We start from the raw sequence: 18735 nt of genomic DNA, 5'->3' as shown, positions 1-18735 counted from the left end.
AGTTGTTGGACATGATCTGTCTAAAAGAACAGAGGGGGGAGTAGTTTATTTTACCCTCCCCCTTTATAAAACGTCACTGACACGAATGTTCTTAAAGACGCAGATATAAATAACATAATTTATGTAAGAACTTACCTGATAAATTCATTTCTTTCATATTAGCAAGAGTCCATGAGCTAGTGAAGTATGGGATATACATTCCTACCAGGAGGGGCAAAGTTTCCCAAACCTCAAAATGCCTATAAATACACCCCTCACCACACCCACAAATCAGTTTAACGAATAGCCAAGAAGTGGGGTGATAAGAAAAAAGTGCGAAAGCATAAAAAATAAGGAATTGGAATAATTGTGCTTTATACAAAAAAATCATAACCACCACAAAAAGGGTGGGCCTCATGGACTCTTGCTAATATGAAAGAAATGAATTTATCAGGTAAGTTCTTACATAAATTATGTTTTCTTTCATGTAATTAGCAAGAGTCCATGAGCTAGTGACGTATGGGATAATGAATACCCAAGATGTGGATCTTCCACGCAAGAGTCACTAGAGAGGGAGGGATAAAATAAAGACAGCCAATTCCGCTGAAAAATAATCCACACCCCAAACAAAGTTTAAATCTTAAAATGAAAAAAAAACTGAAATTATAAGCAGAAGAATCAAACTGAAACAGCTGCCTGAAGTACTTTTCTACCAAAGACTGCTTCAGAAGAAGAAAATACATCAAAATGGTAGAATTTAGTAAAAGTATGCAAAGAAGACCAAGTTGCTGCTTTGCAAATCTGATCAACCGAAGCTTCATTCCTAAATGCCCAGGAAGTAGAAACTGACCTAGTCGAATGAGCTGTTATCCTTTGAGGCGGAGTTCTACCCGACTCAACATAAGCATGATGAATCAAAGACTTTAACCAAGACGCCAAAGAAATGGCAGAGGCCTTCTGACCTTTCCTAGAACCAGAAAAGATAACAAATAGACTAGAAGTCTTTCTGAAATCTTTAGTAGCTTCAACATAATATTTCAAAGCTCTAACTACATCCAAAGAATGCAACAATCTTTCCTTAGAGTTCTTAGGATTAGGACACAATGAAGGAACCACAATTTCTCTACTAATGTTGTTAGAATTCACAACCTTAGGTAAAAATTTAAATGAAGTTCGCAAAACCGCCTTATCCTGATGAAAAAACATAATTTATGTAAGAACTTACCTGATAAATTCATTTCTTTCATATTAGCAAGAGTCCATGAGCTAGTGACGTATGGGATATACATTCCTACCAGGAGGGGCAAAGTTTCCCAAACCTCAAAATGCCTACAAATACACCCCTCACCACACCCACAAATCAGTTTAACGAATAGCCAAGAAGTGGGGTGATAAGAAAAAAGTGCGAAAGCATAAGAAATAAGGAATTGGAATAATTGTGCTTTATACAAAAAAATCATAACCACCACAAAAAGGGTGGGCCTCATGGACTCTTGCTAATATGAAAGAAATGAATTTATCAGGTAAGTTCTTACATAAATTATGTTTTCTTTCATGTAATTAGCAAGAGTCCATGAGCTAGTGACGTATGGGATAATGACTACCCAAGATGTGGATCTTTCCACGCAAGAGTCACTAGAGAGGGAGGGATAAAATAAAGACAGCCAATTCCGCTGAAAAATAATCCACACCCAAAATAAAGTTTAAATGATAAAAACTGAAAATATAAGCAGAAGATTCAAACTGAAACAGCTGCCTGAAGTACTTTTCTACCAAAAACAGCTTCAGAAGAAGAAAAGACATCAAAATGGTAGAATTTAGTAAAAGTATGCAAAGAAGACCAAGTTGCTGCTTTGCAAATCTGATCAACCGAAGCTTCATTCCTAAACGCCCAGGAAGTAGAAACTGACCTAGTAGAATGAGCTGTAATCCTTTGAGGCGGAGTTTTACCCGACTCAACATAAGCATGATGAATTAAAGATTTCAACCAAGATGCCAAAGAAATGGCAGAGGCCTTCTGACCTTTCCTAGAACCGGAAAAGATAACAAATAGACTAGAAGTCTTTCGGAAAGTCTTAGTAGCTTCAACATAATATTTCAAAGCTCTAACTACATCCAAAGAATGCAATGATTTCTCCTTAGAATTCTTAGGATTAGGACATAATGAAGGAACCACAATTTCTCTACTAATGTTGTTGGAATTCACAACCTTAGGTAAAAATTCAAAAGAAGTTCGCAACACCGCCTTATCCTGGTGAAAAATCAGAAAAGGAGACTCACAAGAAGAGCAGATAATTCAGAAACTCTTCTGGCAGAAGAGATGGCCAAAAGGAACAAAACTTTCCAAGAAAGTAATTTAATGTCCAATGAATGCATAGGTTCAAACGGAGGAGCTTGAAGAGCCCCCAGAACCAAATTCAAACTCCAAGGAGGAGAAATTGACTTAACAGGTTTTATATGAACCAAAGCTTATACAAAACAATGAATATCAGGAAGATTAGCAATCTTTCTGTGAAAAAGAACAGAAAGAGCAGAGATTTGTCCTTTCAAGTAACTTGCAGACAAACCTTTATCCAAACCATCCTGAAGAAACTAAAATTCTAGGAATTCTAAAAGAATGCCAGGAAAAATGATGAGAAAGACACCAAGAAATATAAGTCTTCCAGACTCTATAATATATCTCCCTAGATACAGATTTACGAGCCTGTAACATAGTATTAATCACAGAGTCAGAGAATCCTCTTTGACTGAGAATCAAGCGTTCAATCTCCATACCTTTAAATTTAAGGATTTGAGATCCTGATGGAAAAAAGGACCTTGCGACAGAAGGTCTGGTCTTAACGGAAGAGTCCACGGTTGACAAGAAGCCATCCGGACAAGATCTGCATACCAAAACCTGTGAGGCCATGCTGGAGCTACCAGCAGAACAAACGAGCATTCCTTCAGAATCTTGGAGATCACTCTTGGAAGAAGAACTAGAGGCGGAAAGATATAGGCAGGATGATACTTCCAAGGAAGTGACAATGCATCCACTGCTTCCGCTTGAGGATCCCTGGATCTGGACAGATACCTGGGAAGTTTCTTGTTTAGATGAGAGGCCATCAGATCTATTTCTGGAAGTCCCCACATTTGAACAATCTTAAGAAATACCTCTGGGTGAAGAGACCATTCGCCCGGATGCAACGTTTGGCGACTGAGATAATCCGCTTCCCATTTGTCTATACCTGGGATATGAACCGCAGAAACTAGACAGGAGCTGGATTCCGCCCAAACCAGAATTCGAGATACTTCTTTCATAGCTAGAGGACTGTGAGTCCCTCCTTGATGATTGATGTATGCCACAGTTGTGACATTGTCTGTCTGAAAACAAATGAACGATTCTCTCTTTAGAAGAGGCCAAGACTGAAGAGCTCTGAAAATTGCACGGAGTTCCAAAATATTGATCGGTAATCTAACCTCCTGAGATTCCCAAACCCCTTGTGCCGTCAGAGACCCCCACACAGCTCCCCAACCTGTAAGACTTGCATCTGTTGAAATTACAGTCCAGGTTGGAAGAACAAAAGAAGCCCCCTGAACTAAACGATGGTGATCTGTCCACGACGTCAGAGAATGTCGTACAATCGGTTTTAAAGATATTAATTGAGATATCTTTGTGTAATCCCTGCATCATTGGTTCAGCATACAGAGCTGAAGAGGTCGCATGTGAAAACGAGCAAAGGGGATCGCGTCCGATGCAGCAGTCATAAGACCTAGAATTTCCATGCATAAGGCTACCGAAGGGAATGATTGTGACTGAAGGTTTCGACAAGCTGATATCAATTTTAGACGTCTCTTGTCTGTCAAAGATAGAGTCATGGACACTGAATCTATCTGGAAACCCAAAAAGGTTACCCTTGTCTGAGGAATCAATTAACTTTTTAGTAAATTGATCCTCCAACCATGATCTTGAAGAAACAACACAAGTCGATTCGTATGAGATTCTGCTAAATGTGAAGACTGAGCAAGTACCAAGATATCGTCCAAATAAGGAAATACCACAATACCCTGTTCTCTGATTACAGACAGAAGGGCACCGAGAACCTTTGTAAAAATTCTTGGAGCTGTTGCTAGGCCAAACGGCAGAGCCACAAACTGGTAATGCTTGTCTAGGAAAGAGAATCTCAGAAACTGATAGTGATCTGGATGAATCGGAATATGCAGATATGCATCCTGTAAATCTATTGTAGACATATAATGCCCTTGCTGAACAAAAGGCAGGATAGACCTTACAGTTACCATTTTTTTTTTTTTTTTTGAATAATATTTTTTTATTGAGGTAACGAAAGATTACAATCAGAAATACAGAAAATATGTCAGAATATACATCTTAGTTTGAACGATACATCTTTACAGTTTTCTTAAAGAGAATAAGTTTGGTCTAAACCTTCAAGATAGTGAAATTACAAAGCATACAGAATAGTAAGATCATCATAGAGTCGCATTAGGAACCTGTGTGTGGAAGATGTAGAAAGCTGGGACATATTATAACACAACCTCTTTTTATAACCTTTGGCTAAATGAAAATAATGATGATGAGCCCCCATTTACTATGGGATTCTTATAACTGTTTGTCCACTATAACTACGTCAGGGTAAAATGGGGGTTAGTATAAAGGTTTTATTTGGGGGATGGGGATTTCAGCGGGCCAGAGCCGCTCCAGTTGGGGAAGGGGGGGGAGGGGGGCGGAGCCTGTTAGAGTAATGGTCTGGTCTGGTGGAGCTTTGGGGTCTCTAGGTTTAGTGTCCTGAAGAAATTACATATAGGGGGATGAGTGAATGTAAGCCATATACATGTAACCAGGCGAGGCTATAGTAAATGGCCTCAAAATAGCCTCAAAATAGCCTATCCCTGCATGACTATGAATAAATAATATGCTAAATCTCCTGTAGGGCGATATTAGGAGCTTGAGTTAAAACTTATTGTCAAATGTAAGTTGCTTGCATTGCCTAGGAAGTGTCCGGTTAAATATAATAAAGCCATATTTAGAGTTCAGAGTACATTATAGTGTCGGCATTTCTGCAATGAGGCGTGACATACCAATATAGTATATAGTGTAAAAACTGGATAACACCCATGTAAAATTTTACAAACGGCTAAAGCATATACTGGATTACTAAAGATAAGGTAAACCTTAGAACATAGTATAGGCAATGCAGGTAATCTGGTTGGTTGTTAATCTGTATTTATGTGGGGTAGTTGTCAATGTCTTGCTTGATAGTGCAGGCTAATAGTTAAAATAATGTATGCTCAGCTACCTTAAAGATTGCTTGACTATTAATAAGGGATGATGTAACAAAACTTCTCTGACTACTTGATATATAGTGAAATAATAATATAGACATCCAGTACATACATCTTGGTATAAGATTAATATCAGCCACAAATATTAAACAAAGATAGCTTGGTAGTGACTAAATGAAAAGGGGCTGTCCGTTTAAAACCATTAACAGGAGGGTTTAAAAAGATATGCCCGATAGAGACACAATATGATATGACGTAGATCTCCAGACACCTAGACGACAAGTATCAGTGATAGGGTTAGGATTACTTAATAAGCTTGAGTTAAACTTGTTGTCAAATGTGAGTCGTTTGCATTACCTAGGAAGTGTCCAACCAAATATAATAAAGCCATATTTAGAGTTCAGAGTACATTATTGTGTAGACATTTCTGCAATAAGGCGTGACATCCCAATATAGTATATAGTGTAAGAACTAAATATCACATATATAAGATTTTACAAACGGCTAAAGCTTTAGCATATACTGGATTACTATAGATAAGGTAAACCTTAGAACATAGTATCATTGCACATCCATGGAACCAACATATGCATTCTAGATAAAGAGCTTCAACTAACTTGAGGAACATAAGCAATGCCAGTAATCTGGCTGGTTGTTACTCTGCATTTATGTGGGGAAGTTGTCAGTGTCTAGTTTGATAGTGCAGGCTAATAGTTAAAACTCAAGGATTGCTTGACTATTAATAAGGGATGGTATAACATGACTCCCCTATCTACTGACTACTTAATATATAGTGAAATAATATTATAAATATCCAATATATGCACCTTGGTATAAGATTGATATCAACCTAAAGTATTGAACAAAGATAGCTTGGTAGTGTCTAAATGAGAAGGGGCTGTCCGTGTCAAATCATTAACAGAAGGATCTAATAAGATATGCCCGATAGAGTCACAATATGATGTAGCGCAGATCTCCAAACACATAAACAATAAGTATCAATGATAGAGTTAGGATTACTTAATATACAAACAATCTAAAGATAGAACACCCTAAATTAAGGGTTAATGCACATGAGAAAAACACATTGTATTATAACATAGATAGAGAAAAAAAAAATTACAGCTCAAGGGTCCTGAGAGACAATTTAGGCTGCTGTATGTATCTTTAGAAGTTGTCCTTTATCCTATGCCCGTAACCAATTTTAAGCCAGCGTGTAACGGCTGCAGTAAAGTGAAGGGGCTGAGTGACCAGACAGAAAAGTTCCGTGTCAGAAAACTGTGGTACTGGATTGGGGAATCCCAGGCATCTGTCCCTTCATAAGGTAGAAACTGTAGGTCAACTCCGCAAATCAACTCACATGATGATGTTTCTATGGAGTCTTCTATGTATACGCACCGTTCCGGTTCAGCGGCTATCTCAGAGCCCAGCTTGATAGGTTCAGGATCCGGCGTTCTCAGGCTATCTCTTAGTTCCTCCTTGTTCGGCATATGCTGATGTCTAAATGCTCCCACCGGAGCAGTAGTTGCCTTCAGGGAAACAGGAACCTTTGAGTCACAAAGGGACTGCGAGTGGGTAGCCATGCTGGGATCTGATCTGTCGCCGCCATCTTGCCTGTCGCGTGAGGTGAAAAACTGCTCAGAGAGCTGCGTGAGCAACAAATTCATTGCTGAAAAATGATCTTCCAGGCTCCCACTAACCTGCTCCTCGAACTTGCGGAGTGCAGCTTCCATATCCATATTTGGTAAGTATTAAGAGGAGGGTTACTCAGAATTAGGATGACTTATATCCTCCCTGCCTCTGCAGATAAATTAGGCTCCAGGCCGCGATGTCCCTTGGAGGGCTTAAAAGTCAATAGACATCCAAGTAATTTAAAGGTCCGGGTCGTTATGGTATTATATGGTTATCCATCTTCAATTAATTTTAGTAGAGGAGCTCCATATACACACGTCTTCTCTCCTTGCAGGCAAACTCCGCCCCCCCTTACAGTTACCATTTTGAATGTTGGTATCCTTACATAACGATTCAATATTTTTAGATCCAGAACTGGTCTGAAGGAATTCTCCTTCTTTGGTACAATGAAGAGATTTGAATAAAACCCCAGCCCCTGTTCTAGAACTGGAACTGGCATAATTACTCCAGCCAACTCTAGATCTGAAACACATTTCAGAAATGCTTGAGCCTTCGCTGGATTTACTGGGACACGGGAAAGAAAAAATCTCTTTGCAGGAGGTCTTATCTTGAAACCAATTCTGTACCCTTCTGAAACAATGTTCTGAATCCAAATATTGTGAACGGAATTGATCCAAATTTCTTTGAAAAAACGTAATCTGCCCCCTACCAGCTGAACTGGAATGAGGGCCGCACCTTCATGTGGACTTAGGAGCTGGCTTTGCTTTTCTAAAAGGCTTGGATTTATTCCAGACTGGAGATGGTTTCCAAACTGATACCGCTCCAGAGGATGAAGGATCAGGCTTTTGTTCCTTGTTGTGACGAAAGGAACGAAAACGATTATTAGACCTGAATTTACCTTTAGATTTTTTATCCTGTGGTAAAAAAGTTCCTTTCCCTCCAGTAACAGTTGAAATAATAGAATCCAACTGAGAACCAAATAATTTATTACCCTGGAAAGAAAGGGAAAGCAGAGTAGACTTAGAAGACATATCAGCATTCCAAGTTTTAAGCCATAAAGCTCTTCTAGCTAAAATAGCTAGAGACATATACCTGACATCAACTCTAATGATATCAAAGATGGCATCACAAATAAAATTATTGGCATGTTGAAGAAGAATAATAATGCTATGAGAATTATGATCTGTTACTTGTTGCGCTAAAGCTTCCAACCAAAAAGTTGAAGCTGCAGCAACATCCGCCAAAGATATAGCAGGTCTAAGAAGATTACCTGAATACAAATAAGCTTTTCTTAGAAAGGATTCAATTTTCCTATCTAAAGGATCCTTAAAGGAAGTACCATCTGCCGTAGGAATAGTAGTACGTTTAGCAAGAGTAGAGACAGCCCCATCAACCTTAGGGATTTTGTCCCAAAACTCTAATCTGTCAGATGGCACAGGATATAATTGCTTAAAACGTTTAGAAGGAGTAAATGAATTACCCAAATTATTCCATTCCCTGGAAATTACTTCAGAAATAGCACCAGGAACAGGAAAAACTTCTGGAATAACTACAGGAGATTTAAAGACCTTATCTAAACGTTTAGATTTAGTATCAAGAGGACCAGAATCCTCAATTTCTAATGCAATTAGGACTTCTTTAAGTAAAGAAAGAATAAATTCCATTTTAAATAAATATGAAGATTTATCAGCATCAACCTCTGAGACAGAATCCTCTGAACCAGAAGAACCATTATCAGAATCAGAATGATGATGTTCATTTAAAAATTCATCTGGATAATGAAAAGTTTTAAAAGACTTTTTATGTTTACTAGAAGGAGGAATAACAGACATAGCCTTCTTAATGGATTCAGAAACAAAATCTCTTATGTTATCAGGAACACCCTGAGTATTAGATGTTGACGGAACAGCAACAGGTAATGGAACTTTACTAAAGGAAATATTATCTGCATTAACAAGTTTGTCATGACATTCAATACAAACAACAGCTGGAGGAACAGCTACCAAAAGTTTACAGCAGATACACTTAGCTTTGGTAGCTCCAGCACCAGGCAGCGATTTTCCTGAAGTATCTTCTGACTCAGTTGCAACGTGGGACATCTTGCAATATGTAATAGAAAAAACAACATATAAAGCAAAATTGATCAAATTCCTTAAATGACAGTTTCAGGAATGGGAAAAAATGCCAGTGAACAAGCTTCTAGCAACCAGAAGCAATAAATAATGAGACTTAAATAATGTGGAGACAAAAGTGACGCCCATATTTTTTTAGCGCCAAATAAGACGCCCACATTATTTGGCGCCTAAATGCTTTTGGCGACAAAAATGACGCCACATCCGGAACGCCGACACTTTTGGCGCAAAAGAACGTCAAAAATGACGCAACTTCCGGCGACACGTATGACGCCGGAAACAGAAAAAAAATTTGCGCCAAAAAAGTCAGTGCCAAGAATGACGCAATAAAATTAAGCATTTTCAGCCCCCGCGAGCCTAACAGCCCACAGGGAAAAAGTCAAATTTTAAGGTAAGAAAAAAATTATTGATTCAAATGCATTATCCCAAATATGAAACTGACTGTCTGAAATAAGGAATGTTGAACATCCTGAGTCAAGGCAAATAAATGTTTGAATACATATATTTAGAACTTTATAAAAAAGTGCCCAACCATAGCTTAGAGTGTCACAGAAAATAAGACTTACTTACCCCAGGACACTCATCTACATGTTGTAGAAAGCCAAACCAGTACTGAAACGAAAATCAGCAGAGGTAATGGTATATATATATAAGAGTATATCGTCGATCTGAAAAGGGAGGTAAGAGATGAATCTTTACGACCGATAACAGAGAACCTATGAAATAGACCCCGTAGAAGGAGATCATTGAATTCAAATAGGCAATACTCTCCTCACATCCCTCTGACATTCACTGCACGCTGAGAGGAAAACCGGGCTCCAACCTGCTGCGGAGCGCATATCAACGTAGAATCTAGCACAAACTTACTTCACCACCTCCATAGGAGGCAAAGTTTGTAAAACTGATTTGTGGGTGTGGTGAGGGGTGTATTTGTAGGCATTTTGAGGTTTGGGAAACTTTGCCCCTCCTGGTAGGAATGTATGTCCCATACGTCACTAGCTCATGGACTCTTGCTAATTACATGAAAGAAATCAGAAAAGGAGACTCACAAGAAAGAGCAGATAATTCAGAAACTCTTCTAGCAGAAGAGATGGCAAAAGAAACAAAACTTTCCAAGAAAGTAATTTAATATCCAGCGAATGCATAGGTTCAAACGGAGGAGCTTGAAAAGCCCCCAGAACCAAATTCAAACTCCAAGGAGGAGAAATTGACTTAATGACAGGTTTTATACGAACCAAAGCCTGTACAAAACAATGAATATCAGGAAGATTAGCAATCTTTCTGTGAAAAAGAACAGAAAGAGCAGAGATCTGTCCTTTCAAGGAACTTGCAGACAAACCTTTATCCAAACCATCCTGAAGAAACTGTAAAATTCTAGGAATTCTAAAAGAATGCCAAGAAAAATGATGAGAAGAACACCAAGAAATGTAAGTCTTCCAGACTCGATAATATATCTTCCTAGACACAGATTTACGAGCCTGTAACATAGTATTAATTACGGAGTCAGAGAAACCTCTATGACTGAGAATCAAGCGTTCAATCTCCATACCTTCAAATTTAAGGATTTGAGATCCTGATGGAAAAAAGGACCTTGCGATAGAAGGTCTGGTCTTAACGGAAGAGTCCACGGTTGGCAAGAAGCCATCCGGACAAGATCCGCATACCAAAACCTGTGAGGCCATGCTGGAGCTACCAGCAGAACAAACGAGCATTCCTTCAGAATCTTGGAGATCACTCTTGGAAGAAGAACTAGAGGCAGAAAGATATAGGCAGGATGATACTTCCAAGGAAGTGACAATGCATCCACTGCTTCCGCTTGAGGATCCCTGGATCTGGACAGATACCTGGGAAGTTTCTTGTTTAGATGAGAGGCCATCAGATCTATTTCTGGAAGTCCCCACATTTGAACAATCTTAAGAAATACCTCTGGGTGAAGAGACCATTCGCCCAGATGCAACGTTTGGCGACTGAGATAATCCGCTTCCCATTTGTCTATACCTGGGATATGAACCGCAGAAACTAGACAGGAGCTGGATTCCGCCCAAACCAGAATTCGAGATACTTCTTTCATAGCTAGAGGACTGTGAGTAGCCATCCGAACAAGATCCGCATACCAAAACCTGTGAGGCCATGCTGGAGCCACCAGCAGAACAAACGAACGCTCCTTTAGAATCTTGGAAATCACTCTTGGAAGAAGAACTAGAGGCGGAAAGATATAGGCAGGATGATACTTCCAAGGAAGTGACAATGCATCCACTGCTTCCGCCTGAGGATCCATGGATCTGGACAGATACCTGGGAAGCTTCTTGTTTAGATGAGAAGCCATCAGATCTATTTCTGGAAGTCCCCAGATTTGAACAATCTGAAGAAATACCTCTGGGTGAAGAGACCATTCGCCCGGATGTAATGTTTGGCGACTGAGATAATCCGCTTTCCAATTGTCTATACCTGGGATGTGAACCGCAGAAATTAGACAGGAGCTGGATTCCGCCCATACAAGTATTCAAGATACTTCTTTCATAGCCAGAGGACTGTGAGTCCCTCCTTGATGATTGACATATGCCACGGTTGTGACATTGTCCGTCTGAAAACAAATGAACGACTCTCTCTTTAGAAGAGGCCACGACTGAAGAGCTCTGAAAATCGCACGGAGTTCCAAAATGTTGATTAGTAATCTCGCCTCCTGAGATTTCCAAACCCCCTGCGCTGTCAGAGACCCCCATACCGCTCCCCAACCTGTCAGACTTGCATCTGTTGAGATCACAGTCCAGGTCGGAAGAACAAAAGAAGCCCCCTGAACTAAACGATGGTGGTCTGTCCACCACGTCAGAGAGTGTCGTACAATCGGTTTTAAAGATATTAATTGTGATATCTTTGTATAATCCCTGCACCACTGGTTCAGCATACAGAGCTGAAGAGGTCGCATGTGAAAAACGAGCAAAGGGGATCGCGTCCGATGCAGCAGTCATAAGACCTAAAATTTCCATGCATAAGGCTACCGAAGGGAATGATTGAGACTGAAGGTTTCGACAAGCTGAAACCAATTTCAGACGTCTCTTGTCCGTTAACGACAGAGTCATGGACACTGAATCTATCTGGAAACCTAAAAAGGTTACTCTTGTCTGAGGAATCAACAAACTCTTTGGTAAATTGATCCTCCAACCATGTTCTCGAAGAAACGATACAAGTCGATTCGTATGAGATTCTGCTAAATGTGAAGACTGAGCAAGTACCAAGATATCGTCCAAATAAGGAAATACCACAATACCCTGTTCTCTGATTACAGATAGTAGGGCACCGAGAACCTTTGTAAAAATCCTTGGAGCTGTTGCTAGGCCAAACGGCAGAGCCACAAACTGGTAATGCTTGTCTAGAAAAGAGAATCTCAGAAACTGATAGTGATCTGGATGAATCGGAATATGCAGATATGCATCTTGTAAATCTATTGTGGACATATAATGCCCTTGCTGAACAAAAGGCAGAATAGTCCTTATAGTTACCATTTTGAATGTTGGTATTCTTACATAACGATTCAATATTTTTAAATCCAGAACTGGTCTGGAGGAATCCTCCTTCTTTGGTACAATGAATAGATTTGAGTAAAACCCCAGACCCTGTTCCAGAACTGGAACTGGTATAATTACTCCAGCCAACTCTAGATCTGAAACACATTTCAGAAACGCTTGAGCTTTCACTGGATTTATTGGAACACGAGAAAGAAAAAATCTTCTTGGCCTTATCTTGAAGCCTATTGTGCACCCCTGTGAAACAATGTTCTGAATCCAAAGATTGTGAATCGAATTGATCCAAATTTCTTTGAAAAATCGTAATCTGCCCCCTACCAGCTGAGCTGAAATGAGAGCCACACCTTCATGTGGACTTGGGAGCTGGCTTTGGCTTTCTAAAAGGCTTGGATTTATTCCAGACTGGAGATGGTTTCCAAACTGATACCGTTCCTGTAGGGGAAGGATCAGGTTTTTGTTCCTTATTGTGACGAAAGGAACGAAAACGATTAGCAGCCCTATATTTACCTTTAGATTTTTTATCCTGTGGTAAAAAAGTTCCTTTCCCCCTAGTAACAGTTGAAATAATAGAATCCAACTGTGAACCAAACAATTTATTCCCTTGGAAAGAAAGGGAAAGCAAAGTTGACTTAGAAGACATATCAGCATTCCAAGTTTTAAGCCATAAAGCTCTTCTAGCTAAAATAGCTAAAGACATATACCTGACATCAACCCTAATGATATCAAAGATGGCATCACAAATAAAGTTATTAGCATGTTGAAGATGATTAACAATGCTATGAGTATTATGATCTGTTACTTGTTGTGCTAAAGCCTCCAACCAGAAAGTTGAAGCTGCAGCAACATCTGCCAAAGATATAGCAGGCCTAAAGATTACCTGAACATAAGTAAGCTTTTCTTAGAAAGGATTCAATTTTCCGATCTAAAGGATCCTTAAAGGAAGTACTATCTGCCGTAGGAATAGTAGTACGTTTAGCAAGAGTAGAGAAAGCCCCATCAACTTTAGGGATTTTGTCCCAAAACTCTAATCTGTCAGATGGCACAGGATACAACTTCTTAAACCTTTTAGAAGGAGTAAAAGAATTACCCAGATTATTCCATTCCCTGGAAATCACTTCAGAAATAGCATCAGGGACGGGAAAAACTTCCAGAATAACTACAGGAGGTTTAAAAACCGTATTTAAATGTTTAGATTTAGTATCAAGAGGACCAGATTCCTCTATTTCTAAAGCAATTAAGACTTCTTTAAGTAAAGAACGAATAAATTCCATTTTAAATAAATAACAGAATTTATGCTTACCTGATAAATTACTTTCTCCAACGGTGTGTCCGGTCCACGGTGTCATCCATTACTTGTGGGATATTCTCCTCCCCCACAGGGAAAGGCAAGGAGAGCACACAGCAAGAGCTGTCCATATAGTCCCTCCCAGGCTCCGCCCCCCCCAGTCATTCGACCGACTGTTAGGAGAAAAAAAGGAGAAACTATAGGGTGCCGTGGTGACTGTAGTGTATAGAGAAAGAAATTCTTCAAACCTGATTAAAAAAACCAGGGCGGGCCGTGGACCGGACACACCGTTGGAGAAAGTAATTTATCAGGTAAGCATAAATTCTGTTTTCTCCAACATTGGTGTGTCCGGTCCACGGTGTCATCCATTACTTGTGGGAACCAATACCAAAGCTTTAGGACACGGATGAAGGGAGGGAGCAAATCAGGTTACCTAAACAGAAGGCACCATGGCTTGCAAAACCTTTCTCCCAAAAATAGCCTCCGAAGAAGCAAAAGTATCAAATTTGTAGAATTTGGACAAAGTGTGCAGAGAAGACCAGGTCGCTGCCTTACATATCTGATCAACAGAAGCCTCGTTCTTGAAGGCCCATGTGGAAGCCACAGCCCTAGTAGAGTGAGCTGTGATTCGTTCAGGAGGCTGCCGTCCGGCAGTCTCGTAAGCCAATCGTATGATGCTTTTCAGCCAAAAGGAAAGAGAGGTAGCAGTAGCTTTTTTGACCTCTCCTCTTGCCAGAATAAACAACAAACAGAGAAGACGTTTGTCTGAAATCCTTTGTTGCTTCTAAATAGAACTTTAAAGCACGGACTACATCTAAATTGTGTAACAAGCGTTCCTTCTTTGAAACTGGATTCGGACACAAAGAAGGCACAACTATTTCCTGGTTAATATTCTTGTTGGAAACAACCTTTGGAAGGAAACCAGGTTTAGTACGCAAAACAACCTTATCTGAATGGAACACCAGATAGGGCGGATTACACTGCAGAGCAGATAATTCAGAAACTTTTCTAGCAGAAGAAATAGCAACCAAAAACAGAACTTTCCAAGATAACAACTTGATATCTATGGAATGTAAGGGTTCAAACGGAACCCCTTGAAGAACTGAAAGAACCAAATTTAGACTCCAGGGAGGAGTCAAGAGTCTGTAAACAGGCTTGATCCTGACCAAAGCCTGAACAAAAGCTTGAACATCTGGCACAGCTGCCAGTCGTTTGTGTAACAAGACAGATAAAGCAGAAATCTGTCCTTTTAGAGAACTCGCTGATAATCCCTTATACAAACCTTCTTGGAGAAAGGAAAGGATCCTAGGAATTTTAATCTTACTCCATGAGAATCCCTTGGATTCACACCAACAGATATATCTTTTCCATATTTTATGGTAATCTTTCTAGTCACAGGTTTTCTGGCTTGTACCAGAGTATCTATCACAGAATCCGAAAACCCACGCTTAGACAAAATCAAGTGTTCAATTTCCAAGCAGTCAGCTGGAGAGAAACTAGATTTGGATGTTCGAATGGACCTTGTACTAGAAGATCCTGTCTCAAAGGTAGCTTCCATGGTGGAGCCAATGACATATTCACCAGGTCTGCATACCAAGTCCTGCGTGGCCACGCAGGAGCTATCAAAATCACCGAGGCCTTCTCCTGTTTGATCCTGGCTCCCAGCCTGGGAATGAGAGGGAACGGTGGAAACGCATAAGCTAGGTTGAAAGTCCAAGGCGCCACTAATGCATCCACTAGAGTCGCCTTGGGATCCCTGGATCTGGACCCGTAGCAAGGAACCTTGAAGTTCTGACGAGACGCCATCAGATCCATGTCTGGAATGCCCCATAATTGGGTCAACTGGGCAAACACCTCCAGGTGGAGTTCCCACTCCCCCGGATGAAAGGTCTTACGACTCAGATAATCCACCTCCCAGTTTTCCACTCCGGGATGTGGATCGCAGACAGGTGGCAGGAGTGATCCTCCGCCCATTTGATAATCTTGGTCACCTCTCTCATCGCCAGGGAACTCCTTGTTCCCCCCTGATGGTTGAAGTAAGCAACAGTCGTCATGTTGTCTGATTGGAATCTTATGAATCTGGCCTTTGCTAGTTGAGGCCAAGCCTGGAGAGCATTGAATATCGCTCTCAGTTCCAGAATGTTTATTGGTAGAAGAGACTCTTCCCGAGACCATAGACCCTGAGCTTTCAGGGAATCCCAGACCGCGCCCCAGCCTAATAGACTGGCGTCGGTCGTGACAATGACCCACTCTGGTCTGCGGAAGCTCATTCCCTGGGACAGGTGATCCTGGTCAGCCACCAATGGAGTGAGTCTCTGGTCTTCTGATCTACTTGAATCACTGGAGACAAGTCTGTATAGTCCCCATTCCACTGTTTGAGCATGCACAGTTGTAATGGTCTTAGATGAATTCGCGCAAAAGGAACTATGTCCATTGCTGCAACCATCAACCCTACTACTTCCATGCACTGAGCTATGGAAGGCCGTAGAACAGAGTGAAGAACTTGAAAAGCGTTTAGAAGCTTTGACTCTCTGACATCTGTCAGGAAAATCTTCATTTCTAAAGAATCTATTGTTGTTCCCAAGAAAGGGACTCTTGTTGACGGAGACGGGGAACTTTTTTCTATGTTCACCTACCACCCGTGAGATCTGAGAAAGGCTAGAACAATGTCTGTGTGAGCCTTTGTCTTTGAAAGAGACGACGCTTGAATTAGGATGTCGTCCAAGTAAGGTGCCACTGCAAAGCCCCTGGGTCTTAGAACCGCTAGAAGGGACCCAAGCACCTTTGTGAAAATCCTTGGAGCAGTGGCTAGTCCGAAAGGGAGAGCCACAATAGGTAATGTTTGTCCAGAAAGGCGAACCTTAGGAACTGATGATGATCTTTGTGGATAGGAATATGCAGATACGCATCCTTTAGATCCACGGTAGTCATAAATTGACCCTCCTGGATTGTAGGTAAAATCGTTCGAATAGTTTCCATTTTGAACGATGGCACTCTGAGAAATTTGTTTAGAATTTTTAAATCCAGAATTGGTCTGAAAGTTCCCTCTTTTTTTTGGGAACTACAAACAGATTTGAGTAAAACCCCTGACCTTGTTCCACAGTTGGAACTGGGTGTATCACTCCCATCTTTAACAGGTCTTCTACACAATGTAAGAATGCCTGTCTCTTAACTTGGTTTGAAGATAAGTGAGACATGTGGAACCTTCCCCTTGGGGGTAGTTCCTTGAATTCTAGAAGATAACCCTGAGAGACTATTTCTAGTACCCAAGGATCCTGAACATCTCTTGCCCAAGCCTGAGCAAAGAGAGAGAGTCTGCCCCCTACTAGATCCGGTTCCGGATCGGGGCTACCTCTTCATGCTGTCTTGGTAGCAGCAGCAGGCTTCTTGGCCTGTTTACCCTTGTTCCAGCCTTGCATTGATTTCCAAGCTGGTTTAGTCTAGGAAGCGTTACCCTCTTGTCTAGAGGCTGCCGAGTTGGAAGCCAGTCCGTTCCTGAAATTACGAAAGGAACGAAAATTGGACTTATTCTTAGCCAGAGCGCTCTGCGCGCCACAATTGTAAACCCTGAATTTTTTGCCGCTAACCTCGCTAACTGCAAAGCGGCGTCTAAAATAAAGGAATTAGCTAACTTAAGTGCGTAAATTCTATCCATGACTTCCTCATACGGAGTCTCCCTACTGAGCGACTTTTCCAGTTCCTCGAACCAGAACCACGCCGCTGTAGTGACAGGAATAATGCACAAAATAGGTTGAAGGAGGTAACCTTGCTGTACAAAAATCTTTTTAAGCAAACGCTCCAATTTTTTATCCATAGGATCTTTGAAAGCACAATTGTCCTCAATAGGAATGGTCGTGCGCTTGGCTAGATTAGAAAACTCCCCCTCGACCTTAGGGACTGTTTGCCATGTGTCCTTCCTGGGGTCGACCATAGGGAACAATTTCTTAAATATAGGAGGAGGGACAAAAGGTATGCCTGGCTTCTCCCACTCCTTATTCACTATGTCCGCCACCCGTTTAGGTATCGGAAAAGCATCAGGGTGCACCGGGACCTCAAGGAACTGTCCATCTTGCACAATTTTTCTGGGTTGACCAGATTGTCACAATCATCCAGAGTAGATAGCACCTCCTTAAGTAATGCGCGGAGATGCTCTAATTTAAATGTCACAACATCAGGTTCTGCCTGCTGAGAAATTCTTCCTGTATCAGAAATTTCCCCATCTGACAAACCCTCCCTTACTGCCACTTCAGATTGGTGTGAGGGTATGACAGAAAAATTATCATCAGCGCCCTCCTGCTCTACAGTGTTTAAAACAGAGCAATCACGCTTTCTCTGAAATACTGGCATTTTGGATAAAATATTAGCTAAGGAGTTATCCATTACTGCCGTCAATTACTGTATAGTAACAAGCATTGGCACGCTAGAAGTACTAGGGGTCGCCTGCGCGGGCATAACTGGTATAGACACAGAAGGAGATGATGTAGAACTATGTCTACTTCCTTCATCTGAGGAATCATCCTGGGCAACTTTACAATTTGTGACAGTTCTGTCCTTACTTTGTTTGGACGCTATGGCACAATTATCACACTATATTTGAAGGGGGAACCACATTGGCTACCATACATACAGAACATGATCTATCTGAAGGTACAGACATGTTAAACAGGCTTAAACTGGTTAATAAAGCACAAAAACCGTTTTAAAACAAAACCGTTACTGTCTCTTTAAATGTTAAACAGGGCACACTTTATTACTGAATATGTGAAAAACTAGGAAGGAATTATCCAAGCTGTTAACCCTTAAAATGTGGAAACTGGAGCCGTTTTTAATTTTAACCCCCTTACAGTCCCAGCCACAGCCTTTGCTGCAACTTCACCAATCCCAGGGGGGTATATGATACCAA

The 18735-nt window shown here is 40.8% G+C and overlaps 1 protein-coding gene across 1 annotated transcript in view; it reads right to left on the bottom strand.

Moving 5' to 3' along the window:
• LOC128661293 (zinc finger protein 271-like) overlaps window positions 1–18735 on the bottom strand; it is a 111622-nt gene that overhangs the window by 9851 nt on the left and 83036 nt on the right. The gene's annotated exons all lie outside the window — the stretch shown is intronic.

This window comes from Bombina bombina, chromosome 5, assembly GCF_027579735.1.
Source record: "Bombina bombina isolate aBomBom1 chromosome 5, aBomBom1.pri, whole genome shotgun sequence".
NCBI classification, from domain to species: domain Eukaryota; kingdom Metazoa; phylum Chordata; class Amphibia; order Anura; family Bombinatoridae; genus Bombina; species Bombina bombina.
The sequence above is the reverse complement of the archived record's forward strand: the minus strand, read 5'-3'. Positions and strand labels throughout refer to the sequence as shown.